Source organism: Pleurodeles waltl, chromosome 5 (genome assembly GCF_031143425.1).
Source record: "Pleurodeles waltl isolate 20211129_DDA chromosome 5, aPleWal1.hap1.20221129, whole genome shotgun sequence".
NCBI lineage: Eukaryota > Metazoa > Chordata > Amphibia > Caudata > Salamandridae > Pleurodeles > Pleurodeles waltl.
This window is the reverse complement of record NC_090444.1, coordinates 385,297,361-385,324,128: the sequence shown is the minus strand read 5'-3', so window position 1 is coordinate 385,324,128 and position 26,768 is coordinate 385,297,361. Positions and strand designations below refer to the sequence as shown.

Below are 26,768 nucleotides of genomic sequence, written 5' to 3'. Positions count from 1 at the left end.
TCTCTTATGCATGAAAAAGGAGACATACTTTTTCCAAGATCAATTTGTCAGTGCAGAAGTAATGCAAACGGGCCCTGAATTCCCTTTGTCAATCTCACTGTCACTTTTAGAAAATCAGTGGAACATTTCCAGGTGCAACTGAAAAGGCGCAATTCCCAGAACTCATTTCCTTTCATTGCTCTATTGACATTTATTTCTCAAATGGAACAAAGAATCAACTCGTTGTCTACATACAAAGCAAAGCAGTGAAACAAAAACAAGATCTCTTCTTTTGTTAAGGTTTGGTGAAAAGTGAAACGAGCCAGTGCAAAGATCTTTGTTGCTCTATATGAAGTTAATTTCTGTCTCTCTCTGCAACAAGGTCATTTGCTGCTTGCTTGCAGAGTAAATCTGGGGTGAGCCTCCGGGCTATGAGAGTGGTGGCATCCCAGTATTCTTTGCCCTAAAACTGGCCCTCAAGGCAGACAGTGTTCAGTAGCTGTTTTGGTAGGTTAGTGTTTCCATGCTGATATCGACTTTTTTTTTAACTGAACATGTTGGACCTGACATCCTTGGCACAGTTTTCCTTCTACGTTTTGCCTTCAATCCTCCTGTTTTTTTGCTTACTTTGTTTTTACTGGCCCTAAGACTCTGCCACTGCCAACCAGTGCTAAAATGAGTGTGCTCTCTCCCTAAAACCTGGTAACACTGGCATACACCCAATTGGAACATTTAATTTACATGTAAGTATCTAATAAAGTGGTAGTATGTGTACCCAGGTCCTGTAAATTAAATACTACTAGTGGGTCTGCAGCAATAAATGCTAACAACGCAATCGATGCAATGCTATGCATTGACCACGCTGCCATTACCACGCATGTGCATTTACTATGCATGCATTTAGCATGCATGCCTTTACCACCAGCGGTAACGGCAGAAAGAGCAGTCCGGGCGGAACAGGGACCAGAGGAGAGAGAGGTGAGTGGGGCCAGGATAGGGGTGGGGGGGTGCTTTTAGGGCAGGGTTAGGGGGTAGGGTAGTTTTTAGAACAGGGTGGTACAGGTATTAGGGCTCAGGGTCGGTGTAGTTTTCATGACAGGATAGGGTTTTGGGCAGGGTGGGGGGTCAGTGTGGTTCTTAGGACAGGGCGAGGTAGGTTTTAGGACACAGCAGGGTAGCTTTTATGGTTTAGAGTGGAGTCCGGGTAGTTTTTAGGACAGGGCAGGGTATGTTTTGACGTTTAGGGCAGGGAGTCGGGATAGTTTTTAAAACAGGGGGTGGTAGACTTTAGGACATGTTAGATTAGCTTTTAGGGTTTAGGGCGAAAGGAGGGCGGTGGGGATAGTTTTTAGGACAAGGTGGGGTAGGTTTTAGGATTCAGGGTGGGGGGTTCTGGGTAGCTTTTAGGACACAGTAGGTTTTAAGGTTTAGAGCGGGCGGTCAGGGTAGTTTTGAGGACAAAGTGGGTAGGTTTTAGGACAGGGCAGGAGAAGTTTTAGGGTTCATGGTGGGGGCAGGGTAGTTTTTAGGGCAGGGTGGGATAGTTTATAGGACAGGGTAGGTTTTATTGTTTAGGGCAGGGGGTCAAAGTAGTTTTTAGGAAAGGGCGGGGAAGCTTTTAGGACAGGGCAGGGTTGCTTTTAGGCTTTAGGGCAGGGGAGGGGAAGTTTGTAGGACAGGGCAGGGTAGGTTTTAGGGTTTAGGGTGGGGGGTTGCAGTATTTTTTAGGACAGGGTGGGGATAGGTTTTAGGGCAGGGTAGATTTTATGGTTTATGGCAGGAGGTTGGGGTAGTTTTTAGGACAGAGTGGGGTAGTTATAAGGAAAAGGTAGGTTTTAGGGTTTAGGATGGGACGAGGGTTTGAGTATTTTTTAGGACAGGGCGGGATAGGCTTTAGCGCAAGGCAGGGCAAGTTGGTTAGGGCTAAGGGCAGGGGGTGCAAGGGGCAGTTTTAAGAGCTTGGGCGGGTGGAGTATGGTATCATGTGAAGGGGGCAGGGCGGGGGAGAATTTACCACGCATGTCCCTTTAACAAACATGTTTTTACAATGAAATTTGCTGTTAAGGTATGAGTGGTAAAGATGCGGTCATTGTAGAAACCGCGGTGTAAAGGCATGCATGATATACGCATGCGTTGTTCCATCATAAATCCCATTTATTGTGCCGCTCTCTTAAGTAGCCTTTTAAACATGTCTCTTCCCTGCTATTACAGCGTGTGTGTGCTGTTTTAAACTACCATTTTTACCGGGAAAAATAAACCTTTTGCCAGGCCACAAGCTTCCTTTTTAATATAAATACGTTACTTTTATGGTAGGCCCTAAATAGCCCATAGGTCATCACATTGTGAAGTGTATTTGAAACGTTGCACATGTTCTCGTAGTGAAAAACTCTACATTTGTTTTTTACCACTGCAAGGCCTACTTCTACAACAGGATATAACATTGGATTACCTTATTATATCTAATAATTGCTCATTTTCAATTGAGAGCAAGTTGGACTATCGAATTTGGTGTCTAAAGAATTAAAGAATTAAAATTTAACACCCTATTTAATGGAAAAGTCGGATTTTAAGTCACAATTCTGAAAGTGCCACTTTTAGAAAGTTGGCATTTTCATGCCCCAACCATTTGGTGCCTGCAGCCTGTATCCTGGGTCACATGTCTAGGTGGAGCAGGCAGTTGGTCTTTTTGTATTACTTCTAGACACTGAGAGAAAGTTATAGGTGTTGGCAGGATGGGCCACCTCTGACTTGGTAGGTGGAGAAACTGTCACCTACCAGACTTGCACATCACAAAGGCTCTGCCTGAGTACAGTCACAAGGAATTTGACACTAAACGTGTGTGTTCCCAGACAAGCTGGGACCAGGGCAGGGTATTCTGGAAATTCCAGACACCCTCTAGAACCTTCTCCAACTTCAAAGCTGGCACCATGATAAATAGTGAACCCTCACACCCAATTCTTCAGTTCAACTGGTCCTGCCTGAGCCCCGCTGGCCTCTGCTGGAGTGAGTTCCTGATCCCCTACAGGTGCCCCGCAGGTCCTGGACCTCTAGTGTGGCATCATTTGAGCTCTCTCCCCGAGAAAAGGGTAAATCCTAAGTTTTGGGATCTTTGCAACCCTGAATGGACCTATTCGCATCAAGATCCTGCTGCATGTGTCACCCTCCAATGCAAAGCTACAGTGAACACGACTGCTTGTGCAACAGTCACTGCCAGTGACAACTGGCAATGCAGGATCTGCACTTCACGCTATAGCATCGAGGTGAACACCGGCTTGAATCTCCAGTAAAAACTATCTGCAATGCCCGACAGGATCTTTGGGCTACAATGATGACCATCCTTGATGACCCGCCTGCCATATGCGCCACAGCGACAACCATCCACAACCCTCTCTCCTGCTCCTTGCAGCCCTCTCCACAATGAACAGAACTTTTTGCGCAGGACGTTTGATGGTAACTATCGTGTCGGGCTATGTAAGCTAAAGAGTAGTCTTGGATGGTGTTAGGTAAAGCACTATATATTTGAGTGATATGATAGAGCAAAATATATGAAAAGAGATTGGGAAAATGATTTTCAGATTATGAGGGACTGAAGTCCTCCTGAAATAAACTTCAAGTTTACAGCTAATATGATAAGAGTGGCAGGATTGGGATATTAGTACAAACTCAACCTTGCCTGCTTGTGGTAAAATGGGCTGAGTGGCCCACCCATATCTCTTCTGCCCAGGAGTCCATTGCAGCTTTGGATAGTGTGACAGTGGAACACAAGGTGGTGTTGTTGCTGCTTTGCCAGCTGTCGAACGTGTTACTTATATGGAAAAAATCCCTGGTGTGCTTTTCCACGATAGACCAAAAAGGTTTATTTGGTGGTCTGTCATGGGGTGTGCACTACTCAAAATAGTGGGGCACCTGCCGTTTTAACGTAGGCAGCCATTCCTGAACTGTAGTCAGCTGCCCTCAATGCACACATTGTCTTCCAAGTAGAATGACTGGTGATTGGGAATGCACCCACTAAATGATTCATTGTAACATAAGAGGACAGATGTAGGTTTCACTTTTCTTGATCAATCTTCCAGTTCTGCCTGCCTGCAATTTAAGTCTTTACACTTTTCCAGTCAAATTGGAGCATCAGTGTATGGATGCTACTCGCAGAGGTATTAAGTTAACCATTTGTGGTGTAAATATACTTGCTGAACATTTCTTGTTGGCTGTTAGTCATTGCTGCAGGAAATCGTTTGTGCCTGGGATAAAGGGACTAACATGCAGATATTCTTTGAGTTGGTGTGACTTACGTCTGAATTAATATTGAGCTTTCAGCAATGAGGCACACCTGCTCAAGGGAAAGAGTTGTATGAATGGAGATCTAAGGTGCTTTGTATTTTATCAGTAGGATTTTCAGTGTGTGGGATTCTTGGAGGAAGACTTTCAATACCTTCCTTTTTGACACACATTTTTGTTTTTTAAACTGAACATGATGGGATCTCGCTGGAGATGTCTTTGATGTTGGCTTGCCCTTATACCACCCCCACTTATATACCAATTCACACCCAACCTTTATTTGAATGCGGTGTGATGGAAAGCCTTTCCAGGAACTAGAATCTAAGCCATCTTTTGTTTGACAACAACAGGATCATTCACCAAAGGTAATGAAACTAGGCCTTGTGCATTGTCATAAAGTACACATACAATACTGCTCTTTCTGACCAGTGAAGCAAAAGTTATCTCAATCTAACAGAGCGATGCTATAAAGGATGTTTCCAAAGCATACAATGGTAGATCTTGAATTAATTGACAAACTGATGTCAATAGACCCATAGAGGATTGAGTGCAACATATATGTCATGATGGATAGATTGCTAAATGGTTGGATAAGCAGACAGAGAATTTGCTAGATAGCAGATATGCAGATATGCTAGCTAGCTAGACAGTACGACTTGATAGATAGATAGATAGATAGATAGATAGATAGATAGATAGATAGATAGATAGATAGATAGATAGATAGATAGATAGATAGACAAAAAGGCGGGCAGGCAGTCACACAAGCATAGAGACAAACAATGAAAGGTTTCCTTTCCAGAAATAAACATCTTTTTCTTAGATTGAGGGTTCATGTAGTAAATGAACAGCTCATCCTTCAAAGCTGGCCTGGAACGTCTTTCTCTTTCCTGCAAAACATTGGCAGAAGTACTTCAAACTGATATGTAGCGTTTCTCATGACTATTGTGCTTTAAAGCTGACCTGTCTTCTCTTGAGGGAGATATTTCCAACAAATAACCAAATGGCTTTCCTCTACTATCCTTTTCGTAGGGTTAGGTGAAAAAGAGTTTATGGCATTTCTTCCATTTAGGTAAGCACTAGTCAAATATTCACATTTCTCTTCGCTTGATAAATAAAAAAGAAAATATAGTGACAGATGGAGAACCATTTAGGCGTATCATTTTGTTGCTGCCAGGTCAGTCCTCCCACGTTACCAGAACAAAGGGACTTGGAAAGGAGGAATGGTATTTGGAGGTATCTAGTACAATGTCTGCAGTGCTAAAGATACAACTATGTCTGCTGGCTCATATCACCTTTGGGTAATGTATACATAAAGTCTCAAATAACCTGCAGCTAGTCTGAAAGATGTAGATATCCCCATTCAGATCAAATCATGTCAAGGGAAAATTGTGAGAGAATACAAGTTTTATATAATGTTCCATTTCATAGTCTGCTAGACACCCAGGTGATAGTCGATACCACTCAGAGGAGCAGAGTAAGTACAATTATTTTAATGTTGGCATTCAACTCTTTCGCCCTACAGTTCACTGCTGCGGCCTATTGGGATGCCTGTATTGTTCTGCTGGAGTAAATTATTTTCTCACCTCATTCCTTTCCCTTTGGAATATATCTCCGACATAATTTTGTAAATTTATTGATTGTTTTTGGGATTATAATGTTTTGATTTTGCTAAAATACTTTACAATCGTTTCTTTGAAGAGAGGGTGTTGCTTTATTCAAAAGTTAACAGGGGTGAGGCCAGTATTTCTCTCTTAAACTGTATTCAAATTAAAAATCTGCCGGTGCACTGGTTTTTAGGTAATTTGCCCCCAGACACTAATCCGCAAACTCACATTTTGGGTGGTTGTTATGTAATGAACGTTAAATAGTTAAATAGTTGTCGGATTAGGTGTTTATGATCTCATCTTGTTTCCTAATTTCCTGACTAAACAGAATGTTGTCACCAAAATGACCTGTTATGAGATGAGGAAGGATGATGGGTTTAAAAAACACACACCCTTGGATTGACCTCAAAAATGTTCTCTGATTTGTTTATCTGTTATCTGCCCATTCAGTCAAGCAACGTTAAGGGTTACTCCTACCTGGCTTTCACACCCAGCCTGGCTCCCAAGTGCATGCCCGGCCTTTGCACACTGATTGATCGCAGTGCGTCTGAAACAATGTGACCTACTTTGTAAAGGACTGCTCCGAGGCGCGTGATTGGACACTAGGGTTCCCAGGTGGTGTCCCTGGCAAATGGAGGACGCCGGAGTTATGTTGCTTAGTTCAGTTTAGGAAAGCAAATAATATTTTTAGCGTGACATGTACCTAACACTGAAAAATGAAAAAAAAATCTCAATGCTGTACATTCTTTTACATTAAGTCTAGTTTATATGCTTTAGAAATTATGTAGAGTTCAACGCCTCAGAATAGCATTTATTTTAAAGAACACCTATTGTCAATAAAATCCTTTTTGCCATTCTTTGGGGATAACATGTTTTGTAGTGAATATGTGGCAGATGAAGGGGAGAGTGATTACGCTGCGCGAGGGACTCCCAAGACATATAGGAAAGATTGGCACTTCCGGCCATTAAGTGGAATTGGAAACATCCACGAAACTTAAAACGTAAAAGGAATCAGAGCATCTACAGATGGGATCTAATCCTATAGAAAACTCTGTATGGCATTGACTTGGCGTTGTGTGTCATGTTCAAGTGCCTGAGTAAAAGGTGCACTGGCAAGAGCTGCTTCACATAGTTCATCACAACATTCTAAAAGTTCTAGGTACATTGTTCCAGCGCAGACAGGACGACTTCCCAGGGCAGAACCAAACCACATGGGCAAATCCGGTCTCCTCCTTCTCCCCACACTGGAAGCAGAGTGAATAGCCTCTCAAGAAAGAGTGGAACAGGTGGCCCGGAGTGGTGTCGCCTATTCAGGGATATGGATTTAACAACAGACCAGCAATAGGTCTACTGTTTGTTGCTGATAATTATTCCTGCTCCTCCTGCCAGTCCAGCTTGACTTTCATGACTCCCAATGCCATGCATCCTGAGAGCAAACATATAGGGGGTTATTCTAACTTTGGAGAAGGTGTTAATCCGTCCCAAAAGTGACGGAAAAGTGACGGATTTACCACCAGCCGTATTACGAGTCCATTATATCCTACGGAACTCGTAATACGGCTGGTGGTATATCCGTCACTTTACCGTCACTTTTGGGACGGATTAACACTCCTCCAAAGTTAGAATAACCCCCATAGTTTTGCTATGACTGGCTTAGGTGCCGCTGCTTGCAACTGGTATGTCAATGCTGGTACCTCTGGGGGTTCCCTCAAGCCATCCCCAAGTAGCTCACACATTGTGCATGAACCTATAATAATGAAACCGGGCTAGGAAAGTGAGACTACCTTCCTGCGTGCTCACCTGCTCCCAGGTGCGTAGCACTCCATCTTGACGAAAGTCACACATGTGCCGCAGACCCAGTCCTTGTAGTGCATCCGCCAACTCCCCTTTCCTGTCCTAACGGAAATCACATACACCACTGCACCGGCAACAGTGGTGAGTAAAGGAGAGGCCCACCTTGGAAGTCAGCAATCTTCTTCCTTGAGTATGCCATTGTGTCCAACAAGTCAAAGTCAATGTGTGGCCTCGTTGGCAGATGGAACAGGTCTTTAGGCAGTGTGAGAGGGGAGGCAGCGTTCCTTTCAAACCACAGATGAGGTAGATCACTTGGGTCATGTAGTCAGTAATGAGCATACCTGCACTGCACAGCTCTATAGTAAGCTTCCAGGTTCAGGGCATTTAGCCCACCGTTATCATAGCCGAGTGTTAACGTGTCCCGGCACACATGCAGTTAGGGCAGGCACATCAAGACGGTCTGCAAGTCACAGAATACAGCATGGGGAAGAAGAATCGGTATGTTTGTAAACAGAAACAAGAAGCTGGGCAACACCACCATGTTTATTATATCGATGTGCCTCCTGAGCGATAAAGGCAGTTTGATCTAGCGATCAAACGCCTCTGCTAGTCACTGCACAGACCTACTGTAATTGTCCAACAACATCACTGTCGGATCCGTGTGTACTTTTATACCCAAGTACTGCACTGAATCTGTCGTCCATTGCAATGGGTACTCTGATTGTAGTGGCACTCTGGCTGCTGTGAGCGTGAATATTAGGGACTTATTCCAATTAATAAGCAAGCCTTAATACCCACCAAACAGCACAACCTCTTGGAGAAAGGGCGATAAGTTATGTCCAGGGTTTCTCACATAAGGAAGTGTGTCATCTGCATATGCAGAGATGATCAGATTGTAGTGCAGGAAGTGTATCCTCAATGTGCTTGATACTCACGCAGCGCACAAACCAGTGGCTCTGTCACCAGGCCCTACAGCAGCAGTGGTATGGGGCATCCCTGCCTGGTGCCCCTCACAATATCTATAGTGTCCAAGGCAATGCCGTTGATACAGATACAGGACATCGGCTGTGTATAAGGGACCATGACGAGTTGCAGAAAGACATCTCAAATGCAATCAATTTTTAGACAGTTGGATTTTGCACATATTTTAGGCTAATTGTGGGAAGAAATATGGATTAGCAAAGCATGTTGGTTTGGAATTGGGAAGCATGAATGTTTATTTGTTTTTACACACAGGCAATAAGTATTCAAAATCTAGAAGTAATGAAAAGAAAATATGTTGGTATCTAAAATTCGGGTGCACAAGTTTGAAAAAAATTAAAATGATCCATCGTAATATAAAATTTAGAGGAGTGAAACTAAACTCAAAGAGTGGTTTTGCCCTGACACCAGGGGCCCATCACAGAGAGGTAGCACCAGTGATAATGAAATTACCATGGGTGCCCTACCTTTTTTTAAGGAGCTGTGCTGCAGCTGCTGGACACATTTCAGCACATCAGGGTAAGGTGGTACTGTGATACTACTGCTAAAAGTAATTGGTCATGCAAAGGGTCCTATTCCCAGCAAGATCTATAAAGTCTACAAGCTTGCAGAGGTTTCTTCTGTATGTGAATGAAGGTTGTATTTCTTGTAGGAATGCAAAAGAGTGGTGGCACTGCACATTTGGACTGCAATAACAGTACACCAGGCGGCTCTTGTTGACCAAGTTAAGGACTTCATGTCTCTAGTGGGCGTTTCTGACAATCTGCATACTGTTGGACCTGGCCCTTTTTGCAGGGTTACCCTCAGCTTTTTTCCCTTCTGTAGCTGTACCTGGTTGTGTTGGTATTATGACTCTGTGCTCTCCCCTGCTAACAGTGGTAAATTGCTTGTGCCCTCTCCCTAAAACATGGTACAATTGACATCTACCTGATTGCAACATTTAATTTACCTGTAACTCCCTCCTAAATGGTGCTATATGTAACCAGAACCTGAAAAATCAAATACTACTAGTGGGTCTGCAGCACTCATTGTGCCACCCACTAAAGTAGCCTTTGTAAAACATGATACAGGCTTGCCACTGCAGCCTGTAATGCAGTTTTAAGTTGCCATTTAACATGGCAAAAGAAAAGTTATGCCAGGTCTAGACCTTCCTTTTTAATACTTACCTGTCACCCCTAACATAGCCCCTAAAGGCTCATAAGGCATGATGAATTGTATTTAAAAAGTACGGCTTGTGTGCTTAGGTTTTACATGTCCTGGTAGTGAGAAACTCCTAAAGACATTTTTCACTGTTGGAAGGCCTATATCTCCCAGTGATTAACACTGGGTTACCCTATTACATTTAATTGGTGATATCATTACATTGGAAGCGGGTAGAGATATACTGTTTGCACTCAAATGAATTGCAAATTATAATTCCCCTTAATGGTGATGTTAGAATCTAAGTCTCAGTTCCGAACATACCACTTTTAGAAGGTTGCATTTTCTTGTTCTAACTGTGTGGGCCTTCTGCCAGTATCCTGGGTCACATGACTATGATTGGCATTGCTGTGGAGGTTTGTGTATTGCTTCTAAGGAGGTAAGTCAAAGGGGGCTTAGATGTGGACAGGATAGGCCATCCTGGCTGGGAGGGGCTGCGCTCAGTGGCTGCTACTACCTTTTGAAAGTGGTAGAGCACATAAAAAAGTTAAATCCTTTGAAAATAAACTTACCTTACTTGATGATCTTCTACAGTACACATTTGGCTGCAAACACGCCCGAGGGTCCACCTGCCTTGTGCTGCATGCCAGACAATAGCATCTGAGCCAGTCCATACACTGCTTTCATGCTGCTTCATGTACTAAAAAGCATAAAAGCAGTGTCAGAAATGGCAGGAGCAGGCAAACACAGTGCTTCATCTGACACCTACTGTATCTCTGCTTCTCAGTTGCCTTTCAGCTGTCAATTGCAGAAGCCTGAACTGTGCATATCAGGCTGGCACAGTGAAAACATCGGCCAATCTGACATGAGCAGTTTAGTTAACACAGCCTCATGCCATCCCATTGGACTGCTGTAAAGGTGGTAGAGAGAGCTCTGTCATGGCCCGCCCCTAAACACATTAGAGTTTGAGGTGACTGTGTGTGATATATTGAGCTGCAATGAGTTGTTCAGTGGTCAACGCCCCAAGTCCCTGTGGACCAGGCGGTGATCTGACACCAGGCGGCCTGCCCTGTATTTTGTCATCCCAGGTAGTGTGGAGCCATGCCAAAGGAAGGGGAAGAAGCTTCCAGTCCCAGATGTGGGGGTAGTGTAGGGAATCCCCCAACACAAAGGCTGGCACCAGTTATAAACATTGGACCTCCAGAGCCACTCTTCAGAACACTCCTGTACTTGTAGGAGGAATGTCATGGCCTGTGGCATGAAGGACCACCTTGCTGTCTGAGAAGGAATATTGGTCCTGCTTGCCTTAATCCCAAGCTAACCAAATTAACTCCAAGGGTCAGTTGGTTGACCTCTTGTATGAGCTACAGGAACACGACAAGCATTAGAGGCATCCCTTCAACGGCCTAGCTGACCTGCTGCAACTGGACAGGCTAGACCTACCTGAACCTGCTGTGGACATATGCTGGAGTGAGTTACTTTTTCCCAAAAGGTGCCTCCGAGGTCATGAACTTTTGTCTGGTGTTTAAAACTGGCCCCGTGTTGCAGTACCACCCCTATCCCCCCCACCACCACCACTTTTTGCCTGGTATCTGAATGCAACTTGGGCTGGAGTGCACTAGGTACCTGCTAACCAGGTCCCCAGTGCCAGTGGTCTTCTCCTAAAATTGATAAAAATATTGTCACAATTGGCAACATCTTTAGCTGCTACTATAAGTCCCTTGTAAATGGTACTTCGGTACCCAGGGCATGGGGTACCAAGGGTAGGCACCTGAGGGCAGCAGCACAGATTGTGCCACCCTCAGGGACCATGCATCCAAGTGCACCCAGTACTGCAATTGCAGCCTGAGTGTTGTGGTGCAATCCCAAAATGCAAAACTGACATGGCACACAGCTTGAGTGGCCTGTCCCCTACACACTGCATGCAATATAGGTAAGTCACCCCTCTGGCAGGCCTTCCAGCACTAAGGCAGGGTGCACTATGCTGCATGTATGGGCATAGATGCATGAGCAGTATGCCCCTACTGTGTCCCTGCCAAACGTGGGGCATAGTAATTGAATGGTGCAGCTATTTTACATGCATGTACTGGACACTAGTCAGTACGGTATCAAACAACTCAGAATGCTAAATCCAAACTGGTACCAGTATTGTATTTACTGAAACAATGTACCCGGGGGCACCTCAGAGGTGCCACTGCAAAAGCTAACTACCCTGGCATTGTTGCTGGCTGGTCACAACCATCCTGCCAGCACGAGACAAGATTCTGGAACCCTGGGGTGGGAGCCTGTGCTCTTTGGGTCCAGAGAACAAAGCCCTTCCTGGGCAGAGGTGTTACATCTCCTCCCCCATGAATGTGCACAGCCCTGCCTCTGAGCTTCAAAGGGCTTACCACCATTGAAACTTGAACCCCCAGCAACAGAAAGTGGTCACATGGTGGGTGGCTACACTAAGGTAGATGACCCATTGGTCACTACTATGTACTCCCCTAAATGCCCACTAAATGCAGTATTTAGTGGGGACCCCTAGACCTGCAGATCAGATTCTAAGGACACAAGAAGACCAGCAACAAAGAAGAACTGCATTGCTGCTGCAAAAAGAAAAAGGTGGCAAACCCTGCCTGCTGCACCCAAGACTCGACAATCACCGCTGAGAGGTTGGTTGGACATTAGATGGACTCTTAAAATCCCCAGAGGACCTCCACTCTTATGAAAATTACCAAAGATCTCCCTACAGATTGAAGGCATCACTCTTTTGCAACAAAGACACACAGACCTGTGAAGTCCAGTTCACTGACCGGCTGCTGACCAAGAAACTGGATGCTGCAGCCAGACCAAATTTTATCCGACAGACCCAGAGGACACACCCTACAAGTGTGCCAAGTTTGATGGCCCTGTACCCTCCAGTGACTGAACTGCACAATAGCCCATGTTACTGGCCACTCAACGTTGGACGCCAAAAAGAAAAGTCCACACAGGACTCGAAAAGGACGAGGAGGAGGAAGACCCAGTTGAGGGACTCCAGAAACCACTAAAACCACCCACCAAAGTGGCCCTGCAGACCTGTAAGTGACCCTCAAAGTAACCTCCCTCCTGTTTCTATGAACACCTTTGTGCACAGCTCCTTAGCTCAAGCTATCTGTTCTGCACCCAGCCTCCCTGGGCCTTGCACCGGAGAACCAGCTGTGCTGTAAGGGTCCACCTCCCCTTACGACTGATTCACTCCCAGGGGACCCACCGGACTCACCTTGAAGTCCACCTGTGCATTGCTTTTCCAAGTGGTCCCCGCAGTGGTCCTCCACCAGCTCCAAGGACTTTTCAGAAGCTGTTCCTGTCAAAACCAGGAACTGTCTGAACTCATCTTACTGGCCTACAGGACTTCTTGACGACCTCAACCTAAGGCCAAAAGAAGACATTAGTAAACACGTTTCCTGATTTTATATGCATTTTTAAAGTTTTCTCCCTTTGATTCCTATGGTGTGTAATTAAGCACAAAAAGTCTATTTTTGCTAAAATTTTAAAAATAATAAAATACTTACCCATTTTTGATGATCTTGGTCTTAAAAATTATATGGAAACCTGAAGTATTTTTGTAAAACTGGTCTTGAGTTATTTCCTTGAGTGTGTGTCTTCATTTATTGATACTGAGTACAACGAATGCTTCGCACTCCTCCAAGATTGGCCTAATTACTCGACTAAGCTACCATAAAAATTAGAGCATTAGGTTTTCAAATTTTTACCTCTGTAAACCAATGTGTGGTTGCCCGGTCTCTGCACATTGTGCCTGATTTTGCACACTACATAGATAGTCAGTCTCCTACAGCTGACTTAAGAGAGAATTATTCCTTGCCTACTGAAAGTTCCATTAAATCCAGAGCAAAGCTCAGTAGAGCCCCACAAAACCTCACCCCTCAGCTAAGAGCTTCATTGAACGCCAATCACCAAAAAGACACATAAAACCAGACAGCTTCGTTGGAACAGACAGAGAGCAACACTGAGGGCCTAATTATGAGTTTGGCGGATGGGAAAGCCCGAAACTCCTGACAGAGTGGACGCTGTCTTCGTGGCGACCACTTCGCCGGAGCCACTAAGATTTACCCGCTAGATCGGCAGATGGAAGCCTCGCTTTCCGCCCGCTGGCCTAGCGGGAAACAGGCCACAGTATTGTCTCGGGCACGTAATCGAGCCGGCAGCAATGCTGTAGCCCGCAGGGTGCACCAGCACCCTCACAAAGATTGCAAAGGTGCTGGGCAGGGGGGCCCCTGCACTGCCCATGCCATTTGCATGGACAGTGCAGGGACCCCCTGTGGCTCCCTGCACCTGTTCTCCACCAGCCTTTTCATGGTGGTGTTACCGCCATTAAAAGGCTGGCAGAGAAGAAGGTCGTAACTCGCAGGGCAGCGCTGCATGCAGCGCTGCCCTATCGGATTACAATCTCCACCACCACCAGACCACCGGGATCATGGTCTGACCGCCAAGGATTTAATGTGATGGTCGGACCTTGGCAACAGTGGCGATTCTGACCACTAAAGTGAGTCTGGCAGTCTGAAGACCGCCACACTCATAATGAGGCCCAAAGTCTTGCAAAACCTTGCCGAACATTAGAAAGCTTCGCCGTCACCAATGTAGAGCGACACAATACCTTGGAAAGCCACGCCACACAGACCTCACTCCAAAGACATAAGGTACAACTCCCAATGGGTAAACTTGGTCCTGTGCCTGGCCTGCGCTCCATCACTGTCAGCCTGAAACTGTAAGTTTGTCCCAGTCCAGCATGACCAGATACCCTCAGTCAGTGCTTTGTGCTTTTAGGCACTATTTTCACCAAAAAAAGTAAATTCAATATCACTGATTCTACTGATTGGATTTTTTTTTTGTTTTATTTATTAAAAGTCCTCTTTTTTTCTAATTCGTTTGGGATTATTCTTGAATTCTGTTATCACTTAGTTACTGTGCGTGTACCTCTCAAATACTTTGCACATTGCCTCTAAGTTAAACCTAATTGCTTTTGTTTCAAACTAACAGAAGGTTAAGCACCAGTTAATTTAGTGACTTTTGTGATTCATCCTGACAAGGATTGTGATTGTTGTCTTTGTGGGGCCTCCTCCCCGCTTAACCAGCAACACAGTTTCTTACAGATACTGAGCTGAAATGTGTGTGATGGATCATGGACACTCTTGTGGGTGAGGCTACTTCACTGCCCCTAGAACCAAGATGGAGACTGGCAGCTGCTGCTGCTGGTACAGTCTCAAGATAATCAGCCTATATAATCCTTACTGCACCTACTCGGACCCGTCTTCTGTATGGCTTACCCTGTATCATCTTTCAGGAGAGCTGGAAGTTTGAGTGGGTAAGACTACCCTGTGACCAGCAGTTAAAAGACACTCCTCTAATTCTTGTACTTATCTTACAGCTCTTACAGTGCTGCCTAGCTCAATTGGTTTTATTATTGCCCTATACGTGTATGCATGTTTAGGTACTTTTGTATTGGTTAGCGCCTTATACAAAAACTGAAAATTTAAAAAGCAGTATTTCCATAGCCAAGGAACCCCCTATCTCATCTTCATGTCAGTCCCGGTAAATATTGTTCATAAAAACATCGTGGCAGTCACAAAATGTTTTGAGTAATTATCTGCTTGTGGTGGCTACCCCTTGCATGTATTGCTTACTGAAATTATTTTGTTATTATATGCATATGATAGGTTGTGTAAACTGCCAAAGTTACCATCGTTGCTTGGCAAGATGTTATGAAAATAATAAATAAAAAATTGATTAAACAAAACATGATTAACACTGCCCATGGAAAAGCAAAAGGTCTATTCAAGTTCCAACATGCCCTTGTTCATTTTAGCTGCAGCAGGCAACACAAATTATGTTACATTGAAAATGGAAAAGCCCAATGCTGTTCGAGGCAATAATTACTTTGAATTCCTAAATTATTAAATTTCCTAATCCAGCTTTTCAAGTAATATGTGGGTATCGCCTTTTATGTTTGTTCCAAAATTTTTCTACTTACCCATTCTTTCTTTTATTGCAAACGTAGAAGTAGCAAATCATAACATATTAAAAATAGACATACAGTTTGTGGAGCATCTCTTCCTTTTGTAGAAGGAAAAGGCGTGCTATGTAAAAGATATGGTTAGATTTCTAAACTTGCACAGTACAAAACTCTCATTGGCATTAAAGAGAAGCCATACATTTCAGGACTGCTGGAGAAATGCCATATTTACGAGAGGACATTCTGTCATTGAGACATTCTGTTTGATGCACGAAGACTTTCACGGATAAATGAGAGTGGGCATGCTGTTGCCACCATATGTCTCATTACAGAATACATGCCAGCCAGAGTTCTGCTGCCCGACAGTGGTCTTAAATGTGCATCTCTCTATGTGTGGGAGTCTAGTGGGAAAAGAGATCGTTTAGCAGCGAGGCAAAAATGCTTCACTGTTTAGAGGGTGAAGTCAAATAAGACAACTAAAGGTGTTGGGAATTTTGTGTGCACAGGGAGAAACGTGTACCAGCATTATTTACCGGCCTACGTGGCTGACGTATGTTTCCCTACACTATGTGGTCATGTGGTGAAAAAAGTTCATATCCTCTTACAATATTCACTAATTCAATTTTGGGCGATACATTCTTGAAAATAGTAAATGCATCCTTTCAAAAAATATGCAGAATAGAGTTAGAATTGTAAATTTGACCCCTTCTAATAGAAACATTTCCCCAGTGTTTAGTAAATGTGAATAGGAAATCTACCCAATCCCCAATTATATACAAGTTCCCCAATGTTAGGACTGTAGGTAGAATAATAAATCTGTCCTTCACGCTAAATGTATGCACTGTCTCCAATGTTTGTAGGACTGGAGTCCGAATAGCAACTCAGATACTCACAAATATATGCACCTTCCAAAATGTTTGTGGGAGTTTGAATTGTAAATCTGACCCACAGAAATAAATGCACTTTACAATTGGAGTTATAACAGTAAATAAGACCTCGACACCCAAAATATAAATACTTTCTCCAATATCTGTGGGGCTGGATTTACATTAGGGGATCTGACCACCAAAGAAGATGCACTTTCCTCAGTCATAGATAACTGGATTTAGAATAGTAGCACTTTTTGTTGTCTTAGTAGGACTGAATAGTTGAAATAGTAAATCTCCCCCCAAAATATGTACTTTCCCTAAAGTTAATATGAATGCAGTTAGAATAGTAAATCTTCCCCACCTCCCAAATTTATGAAATGTCTTCGGTGAAGGTAGGACTGGTGTTTGACTATTAAAGTGACTATTAATTCTGACCTCCTCAATATGTGTACTTTCTCCAAAGTTGGTAACACTAGAATTGGAGTCAGAATTGAGAACTCTGGGCCCCCTATCAAAATGCTTGCATGTTTCAAGATACATGTAGGCTGAAATTTGTAATGAGAAACTCTACACCCCCCACATATAATAACTTCTCCCAATGTTTGTGATACTGGATATAGAGTAATAAATATGTCCTACTCAAATATATGCACTTCCCCAATGTTAGTAGTATTTAAAGCAATGCTGTTAGAAGGACATTTCCATAATACTGGTAGGAGTGGAGTTAGAATACCAAATCATCCAAATGTATGTGTAAATGTTATAATTTGTTTACTACATATGTTTGTAATAAGTATTTTTGAACTTGTTATGTTTTTACACATAATATTTTTGAACTTCTCAATACATATGTTTAGGTCGATATAGTGCTGTCAATATTTGAAAACAGCATTTTAGACCACACTGTTTTTGTGGTCGGTATTGGGACATACATTTGTTTTGGAGAGAAGGAGATATTTGCAAATTCTGCTTTACGAAGACAATAGGAGGGCAAATCAAGAAAATAGTTGAAGTTTTTAGAGGAGGATGTAGAACTAAATAGTGTCTTTGTCAAATCATGTATTATGTTTTGTAATTTAATCATTTAACAAGCCAGACATACATGGTTTACCTAATTGGATTTTATTGTATTATGGTTCTGACCGCACCTTGAAACTTTTTTCTTTGAAATGGAAACTGCTTTTCTCAGATCACCTGCGCATTCAAATGCAGATGGCTTCTACATTGCACCCCACTACCTGGGATTCACTACATCATGGGTTTCTACATCAGAGACACTACATCAGGGGTCTCCAGATTTTCTGTAATTAGAACTACTTATGGACAAAGAAAATCACCCTGAACTACTAACATTATTAGTGTTGTGACAGTGCATCAGACAAGTTTAGATTAGTGGCTGTACATTCTCCGTGCATCGGTCAAGGTGCCAGGAGTTATGTAAAACAGCATTGCCAATTTGGAATACCTTTACACAAGTAATACATAACAACCATGACTGTAATGCCCCTGGCACCTAGTAATATCATTAATTAGTCTCCCCAGTTCCAGGTGATTTATCACTCACATATAAGCTTTAAATATATTTTGGATATTCAAAAATTTTCTAAAAACACCAGCTTATGAGTTTTGAAGATATATACATTTTTTTCTCACATACATTCTTTTCAATATTGAGATACATATATTAAGTTAGCCAAGCAAAAACTTCTAATTTTGTATGTTGGGCTGAACACAGGAGAGCGACCTTCAGATGGATGGAGAATTATGAATAGCTCACGAGATGCTCATTGGAGAAGCCTGCACTACATCATTGGACATCCACAGTGTGAATTAAATAGTTTAATGTTAAGGGGCAATAAGGAAACATGATTAAGTGTAAATAAATAAAAGGGTGTTGTTGGAGAATCTCCTTAGAGAGCATGTAATGCCCTACAGTATATAGCCTCTGATGTGCTGAACCACCAGGTAGAAGGATTCAATATAGTTACATACAACCTTTTGTACACTATTTACCTTGCATCTCTAACTTTCACAGCTTTCCCCAGATTACTCAGATTGAATGTATGTAGACATTATTTTTTCATTGGAAATCACCATATTTTCTCAATCTCATCAAATGTTCTACTTGTCACACAAACTATAATGCTCCATTCTCACACTTTGGTAAATAGGCATTCCATTGATGGTTGCATTATGTGTTTCTTAGTTTTTATTTCTCTTGCTATACAACTGCTACAATTTGTTGCTGGACATTGATGTTGTGAAAGTAGCCAAAATAATGACGTTTTGCAGTTCCATTCTGTAGTCTAATTGAAAATTGATACCGGAATTTCTACTTTTACCATGCGCCTATGGTTTTGCTTGAGGCGCCTGCTATAAAAAAAAATTCATTTGGTTAATATTGCTTAATTTTGGTGGGATTGGGCAAGTCCATTTTGTTTTACCATGTTTTTTTTAATCCTACATTTCTGGCACTGCTAATCTGGACTATCCCCTAAAAATAGTTATGGAGGAGAATGGTAGTAAACATACATTCCTTACCTGCTGAAGTGACCTGAGACATTCTGCATTAGGAACAGTATAAATATAATGTAAATCATAACAGTCTACTTGAAGAGCAAAAGTGGCTTCTTGGTTATGAATACGGATGTTAATACCCAACTCAATATTGCTAATTTCATTGAGTCGTAGAAGAGGAAATGTCTGAGTGGTTCACTGAGGGTAATGATCTGTGAACAGATGCTTAAGCAGAGGCTGTTACATTCATTGTCTGTTGTAGTCCACTGAGCAAATAGATGAGCATTATATATTTCTCATCAAGGTGGTTAAACAGAGAATATCTGTCATTGCAAACTAAATCACACTCTCAAAATGTTTGCCAGAACTGTTAACCACAGCAGGTTGAGGTCCTGAAAGAAGTTGATGCCAAAATATTATGCAATGAGAGCCAAATCAGTGAAGAAATCTAGACAGTCATATTTTGGATGGTGCGTATACTGACATGTATAGAAAACTAGAATTTTCAAAAGTACATCAAAATTGATTGAACTTGTAACGTTTTGATCTCATACTAGTTTCTTTTATGATAAGCAGTAAGGTATGGGAAACATGTAAAATAGCCATCATATTGGTAAGCACGGAGAAAGAGTGTTGTCAAGAGCTAGGCTGTGGTGCATACTCCTCATAGTTTCTTGGTGAGCAACACGATTTTAGAACACTTTTGAACCATTTATTAATCCAGACTGCAAGAACTTTTAAAACTTTGTAGATAGACTGCAGCTGAGTTTAAATAAATAAATCACGTTCTATGGAATGCGTGATAAGCACTCGGGTCCTGGTTGGGTTTGAAATATCAGACAGTTACTTTACTGCTTTTGGAACATGCAAATACTGAGGTAAGCGAAGAGATCCCCTCTTCCTAAGAGATTTCACATCCTGCTCTTTCATACATTTTCTCATCGATTTATTAATTATGTTATTGGTTAATCACGGTTCTGTGTTACCTGCAATCGCATGGCATTCTTCATGCTGTGATTTTACTTTTCTGTTATTTTGTTTTCAATAAAGGGGTAAGCCAGGTTGGGTTAGTGCTCAGTTGTGCAACCTCCTTGGAATGGGGAATCTCCTTGCTTACCACAGTATGAGCATTTTCCTGATGCTTATGTACTACATTAACTTTGTCTCTCAGAACCAATTCTATTAGATCTTTATTCCAGATATGACCATCACTGGTGCTTATCGCATGTGACAGGACACGCAATAAAGACACTGGGGAGAAGTGTTTGGATTCACCGTTGACCACATGTCCTGGCTTCCTTACTCTGACACAACACCTTTCTCACAGTAAGCTTGGAACCATACATTGCGGTTGGCTTCTCTGGTGTTATTTGATACAAATTTACTTTATTATTCGAGGTTTGAATTGATTAACGTTTAATGCTAAAAAAAACTATGCATCTAATTCGATCTTGAAGGCCTTTCGTTATGATTCGTGCACTATTATGCAACTTAGACGTAAATCTGGTTCACCTGAAAGAAGTTTATACTTTAAGTGACGTATTTACTAACTGAAGCGATTTTCTTCACTTGAAAAACCTGTTTCGCCTATTTGTTCGTTCCTGTGCCAATATGTTCTCACTGGGAGCCCGCTGAAGACAGACATTGTGCGCAGGAATCTGTTGTTGACACTTACATACACCTTTCTCTTGACACATTTACATTTAATTTGTTGACATACATATATATTTATATTTATATCGTTTTACATATTCACTCAAGACATAGAACATATTTTCTTTGTACCTACGTCCTTTAGACTTAAAAGGAACACATTTAAAAGTTTGGAACAGGCTTAATATTTTTTTTAATATATATCAAATAACCTTTGGAAAGCTTGTGCTGCAAAGGTTTTCTTTAAACTGAAAGTTTCCATTAACTCATGTGGTGAAAATATGCCGGATGTACTAGTCATTCAGGAGCCACATTTATCATGGTGCCAGTTACAAAGTGGACCTTTGTCTTTTATAGGTCATTTAATGCACCCATCCACGCTCATAATTTACTAAGTAATTGAATAGCATTAATCACGTATACACAAGCAAGCAAAGAGAGGACTTTAAACACGTTCTTGACGTTAGTAACATTAAGTGCACCGTTTCCTACATGTTTCTCCCAGTTGTTTAATATTTATAATTTATTATTGATGGTCATTTCTCTTCACTTTTAAATCCGATACGTGGCACTACCTTGCTAGAACAAGCTTTTCACCTTGTCTTCCCAGTTTCTGTACTTATTTGCATTCCGCAGTGATAAGGAAATGTTTACAACGATTGTCGATAAACACCTTCAATCGATTTGTAATGGCATAGAGAAGAAACGCGTCGGCGTCTTTCTGTTCAGTTAATGAACACAATCCATAATCAGTTATTTTTGATGTTTGACTAAAAACCTGTGCGAGAACCTGTTCCCACCTAGTAGCCAGAGGATTTCGTACAAGAAAGAAGAAAAGGAAAACAAGCTTATGCAGCTGAATAGCTTTCGTTAATGATTACCTCTCTCCATATTTTAAACGGGGTAGACGTGGGGGTTTTGTTAACAGCGTTTTTGATTCAGTTTGATACTTTTAGCACGTGATGGGTGATATCTTTTATAAAATATGTTTTTTGCTTAAATGTATGCATGCTTGTGTGCCTGCATGTGCATTTGCTTCTCATATAGAGCCATATCTTGAAGATATGGTGCGTTCCTGTCCTTTTCCCCGGTGCTGGTGCACAAATTACTGCCCTGCGCAAACGCAGGCACTCTTGCACCATGGTGCAGGGGTGCCTGCATTGCAGGGATTATTGTTTTTGTTCAGGAAGGGACTCCTTCCTGCACAAAACAATCACAAGAGGCGTTTTCCCTTTTTCTATGTGTGCTGAAAAATGCAGCACATATAGTAAGAGGAAAAAACGGGGAGAAATAAAGATATTGCTCACTGTTGCATCACCCTTACGCCACCCCTGGGGTGGCGTAGGCTTTTCACACATTAACAGTTTTACAAAACCTTTTAAATCTGGAAATGATCAGCACTCTTGGAAATGCCTCCCTGACTCAAAGTAGGGCAACACAGTGACTTTCGCAGTGTTGCCTTACTACATATCTACAAGGTCATGAAAATCCACTCAAAGTGGCTTTGCATGGCCTTGTAGATATAGGTCAGCAGCCTGTGCTGCCGGTGCGCCACAAAAAATGACGCACTAGTGGGGAAGGCTGCTTGTAAATAAGCCTCATGGTGTTTAAACTTTTCAGATATAAAATCCCCTCTTTTTAGGTTATTGCTTCTTTAAGTGTGGAGAATATAGCGTGTTGGGAAATCCTTTATATACATTGTTAGTGCTTGATGCAATCACTAAAATTCTAGTGACTTTCCACAAACTGCATTTTGTAGTATGGTTTGAAACATACTACTAACCTACTATTACATGCTATTTAGAAATCTAGATAAAAAGTTTACCCTTTTGCCTTGCATATACCTGTGGCGTCATTGATATCGACTGCAAAGTCTCTGCAAACTGAGTTATATATATATTAGTAGCCAATATTGGATGGACACAGTGGAATGGCCGAAAATGGGGAAGAGTTACAAATAAAGGGGAGAGATAGGGGAGGAGTAACGAGGCTTTAGGGAGTGTCAGTGAGGGTCAGAGAGGGGTTTTTAAATGATCATGGAGGGTGTTTAGTGAATGATGTCATCTCAACCCCAACGGAATAAACCCATATCTAGTCACAAATGCACTTCCAAATTACTACAGCCAAAAAGGGACCCACAACAGAAGTAATCTACACCACATCATAGCTGGAGTAAATATAACACCACACATGGCCAACACATGGTATTGCCCCCTTCCCATGGAAGAATAATGGACTTAAAGTAAAATCCCAAATGAAATAATGGTAAAATAAATTCAATTATTTAATGTAGTTAACAATATAAATAAATATAATTTAATGTTGAAATAATCTATAAAGAAAGGACTTATTTTTAATGTAACTATAAAATATTGTAATAACATTTTGCATTTAAACATTCAAATATTTAAATGTAATAAATTCTATATATTACTTTTATCATCATTAAATAATTTATTTTTTTACATAATTTAGGTGGGTATTTTTAATTTAAACTTCAGGAACATAATTTAAATTTTAACTTATTGTGTTTACATTAATTAAACATTAAATTCAAAAGTAAGTTAATAACACAGTAGCATTTTTATTTGCCTATTTTTAAAAATAAATTCACAAAATTAATTTACATCAATAGTTACCATAAAATATTTTAAATATCACTTTCGTGCTCAGTAAACTTTTGACATTTTCCTGCAGTTTACCATTTCTAGACCCCACATTCGGGCTGGGGATCCTCTCATTGTAGATATTAGAGAAAAATTAAAAAGTATTTATTAAAAGTGATGTGTAGAATTTATTAAAAATAATTTAATTATATTTTTATACATTTTTGTTACATTCATTTTTCAGTACAAAAAAGATTTTGTGAATTAAAAATGTAGTATTTTTATAAATTATTTTTAACAAATTATATCTATTTATTTTTTGAACTATTCTAAAAGCTCAATTTAACAGTAATCTGTTTGGATTTTATTTTAAGTTTCTTACACCTTCGTTTTTTCTAGGAGTGGCTTACACTACCAGAGGTTGGCCATGTGTGGTCCTAGATTTACTACCATTGTTTTAGTAGTAACTAACACTTGTAACTTAGGTTTTTTCAGGGGTGGAGATGAGTAAGTCTACACTTTTGAGTAACTATACAGTTTGATTTTACTGAATAGCAAAGAGTAGTAAATTTACTCAAAATTGTAAGAGTCAATTAACACGTATAAATTACTCACAAGTGTACCTTACCTTTGTGAATAACTTCACTATCTTTCAGCGAATTGGTGGGCTTTAAGGTTTGTTTGTGAGCTGCAAACTGTACACATTTCTGCTACCTTCACTCTATAACACCTATCTGAGGTTGTGAGTTGAGAACAAGAATTACAGCTTGAACAGCAGGTACTCAATCCAAAAAACATTTTGTGTGAGTAGATTTGCTCATGAACCTCCAAAATTAAAACATGCAATCTTACAGTTTCTGTGAATAAGAAAGTCCTACTCCTGGAAATTACTTCTAGAAAATGCCCATGAATCAGGTCTGGATATTCATGTATAGCTCACTGAATACTTTGAGAATAGGGTTTCAAATATGCACTGTTGATCTACACCACACAGTATGCACCAAGATCTTAAAGGAACCAGATGTTGTTAATGAAAATGTATAATTTTTTTTATCAGTCACTGGATTCCTTAAAGTGATTCAAGATTAAAAGACACCATGCCCTTAGTAGACAAAAGCATCTTCATCTCAACAAGCTAGCTGATTTGCTATCTTTACAGACTGTCACTGTCTCATTATGCACTTAGTCACCCGAAATCTTGGATTCTGGTTAGGTAACACATTTTGGGGCAGATTTAAGAGCCCCTTGCGCCATAATACCGCCATTGTTAGACGCTAATGTAGTGATATTATGGCAAAAATGCTGTGCCAGATTTACAAAGTGGTGCAATGTATGTGTTGTGCCACTTTGTGACCCCTTGCGCAACAATATGCCTGTGCCAGGCATAATGTATGTAATGGGGGCGTTCCCCCGTTATGGGGTTTGAAAAAATGGCACAAAGAAATCTAAAAGATTTCGTTGCATCATTTGTTTGGCATGTTTAATGCTTGCTAAAAACAGGTGTTAAAAGGAGGCACACCATTATTTATAATGGGCCCCTATGTACTGTTCAGGGTTAGCGCCAACCCTGAACAGTACATCAATAGCGTAAAAAATTCTGACGCTATTGCCCCCTACCATGCGCCATGGTGCGCCGTATTTAAAATACAGTGCACAAATGGTGGCTGTAGGGGACTCTAAGGGGTGCAAGTAAAGTGATGCTGCACTGGATGCAGTGCCACTTTTCTTAAATGTGCCCCTTTCTTTCTTAGGCTTATATAAACTATCACTTCTGTCTTCTGCGAAATCTCACACCATTCCTGCCTTTTCATCTAAAAGCTCCATAATGAGACAAGTCATTTGGTTGCAACATGACCATGCTAACTAATTATAGTTTTGCCAGTCTCTAGCATTGTCATCAGCAGACCATTCAGAACAAAGCAACAAGCCTTGTTTTTATCCACACAGTTCCACCCACGGAGCATTGAATAAGCTATGCTAGCTGTCTTTCAATTCCTATGTAAGCCTGTAAAAAGTACATATGCCTTCCGCATGACCATCAAACCACTTGTGAAAAAGGCCCTTCACACTTCTAACTCAGGATTCCCATAAACATACAGCCTACTGCCCACATTCTCATGTCTTAAGATACTACCTGCAATGGTGCCCCAAGCATCTGCTGACAGAGATGGTGTGCTGACGTAATTTCAGGAATTTCCAGTAACAAGCACAGAGTACCCAAAAAGGCATAAGATTATGCCAGCTTAATGAACATTTCACCTGGCCCGACAAGTACTATCACCTTACCTAAAAGAACATAAGACCTCATTTGGAGTTTGGAGGAAAGGAATAATCCTTCACCACCATGGAAGAGAAAATTAATCTGGTGGATTCTACTTTATATTTAGAATTGTCTCCAGAAACTGGACAATTTCCAATGCTTCTAAACTCCAAATACGGCAGTCAGGTCCTCATTTCGACTTCGGCGGTCTTTTCAGCAGACCGCCAAAGTCGCGGGCACCAGAAGATCCCCAGTGTTGTCGGTCCACAGCCAGCACCGGCACGCCAACAAGACTCCGCCCACCATATTACAATACGTAATACGGCGCAGTGGTTTCCTGAACGGCGGTGCACTGCTGCCAGTGGAAAATGCCGAGACCCCATCCCCTCCCGGATGACCACATCGCTGAGACAGGTAGGTGTACCATCCAAAAGGGGGGGAGGAGAGGATGGCAGGTGTTGTGTGCATGTGTGTGGTGTGTGCATGTGTGTTTGTATGCGGAGGGGGTATGGGGGTGGATGTCCGTGTGCATGTGTGTTTGTATGTGTGCTTTGGAGGGTGTGTTTCTGAATGGATACGGATAGGAGGGGGGTGTCGGGTGCGAGTGAGTAGGTATGTGCATTGGGATGCATGCGAATAGGGGTTTTTGTATGGGTGCCTGTGATTGAGGGGGGGTGTATGTCAGGGAGAGTGTTGAGTAGGGGTACATGTCTGTTTGCGAGCGAGTGGGGGTGTCTGGATGTATGCGTGCGGTTGGGGGTGCATATCTGCAAGTGTGTGGATGGGTGGGGGTGTCTGCACGTGTGTGGATGGGCAGGGGGTGTTTGCAGGTGTGAAGACGTGCAGGGGGGGTGTTTGCAGGTGTGTGGATGTGTGAGGGTGCATGTGCCGGTGACAGGAATGGGGATTCCTGTCGCCAGGTGCGTTACCGCCAGGCTTTTTGTGGCAGGGTGACTGCAGCAAAAAGCCTGGCGGTTTGCTGAGTCGTAATACCGCCAGTGATTTTAGGGCTGCCGCCGGGCCGGAGGTGCTCACCTCCGGCCCAGCGGTCCGACCGCCCTGGCAGTTCTGAAGACGTTGTGGCAGTTTGGC

The 26,768-nt window shown here is 41.9% G+C and overlaps 1 protein-coding gene across 5 annotated transcripts in view; it reads left to right on the top strand.

Moving 5' to 3' along the window:
• The window catches only part of PLCB4 (phospholipase C beta 4), a 985,968-nt gene that overhangs the window by 129,711 nt on the left and 829,489 nt on the right, over positions 1–26,768 (top strand). For 2 of the 5 annotated variants that reach the window (XM_069234141.1, XM_069234143.1), the window contains one exon: positions 20,357–20,483. The exons of the other annotated variants lie outside the window; for them this stretch is intronic. The gene's annotated coding sequence lies outside the window, so the exon portion shown is untranslated. The remainder of the gene's footprint in view (positions 1–20,356; positions 20,484–26,768) is intronic. 5 annotated transcript variants of the gene reach the window in all.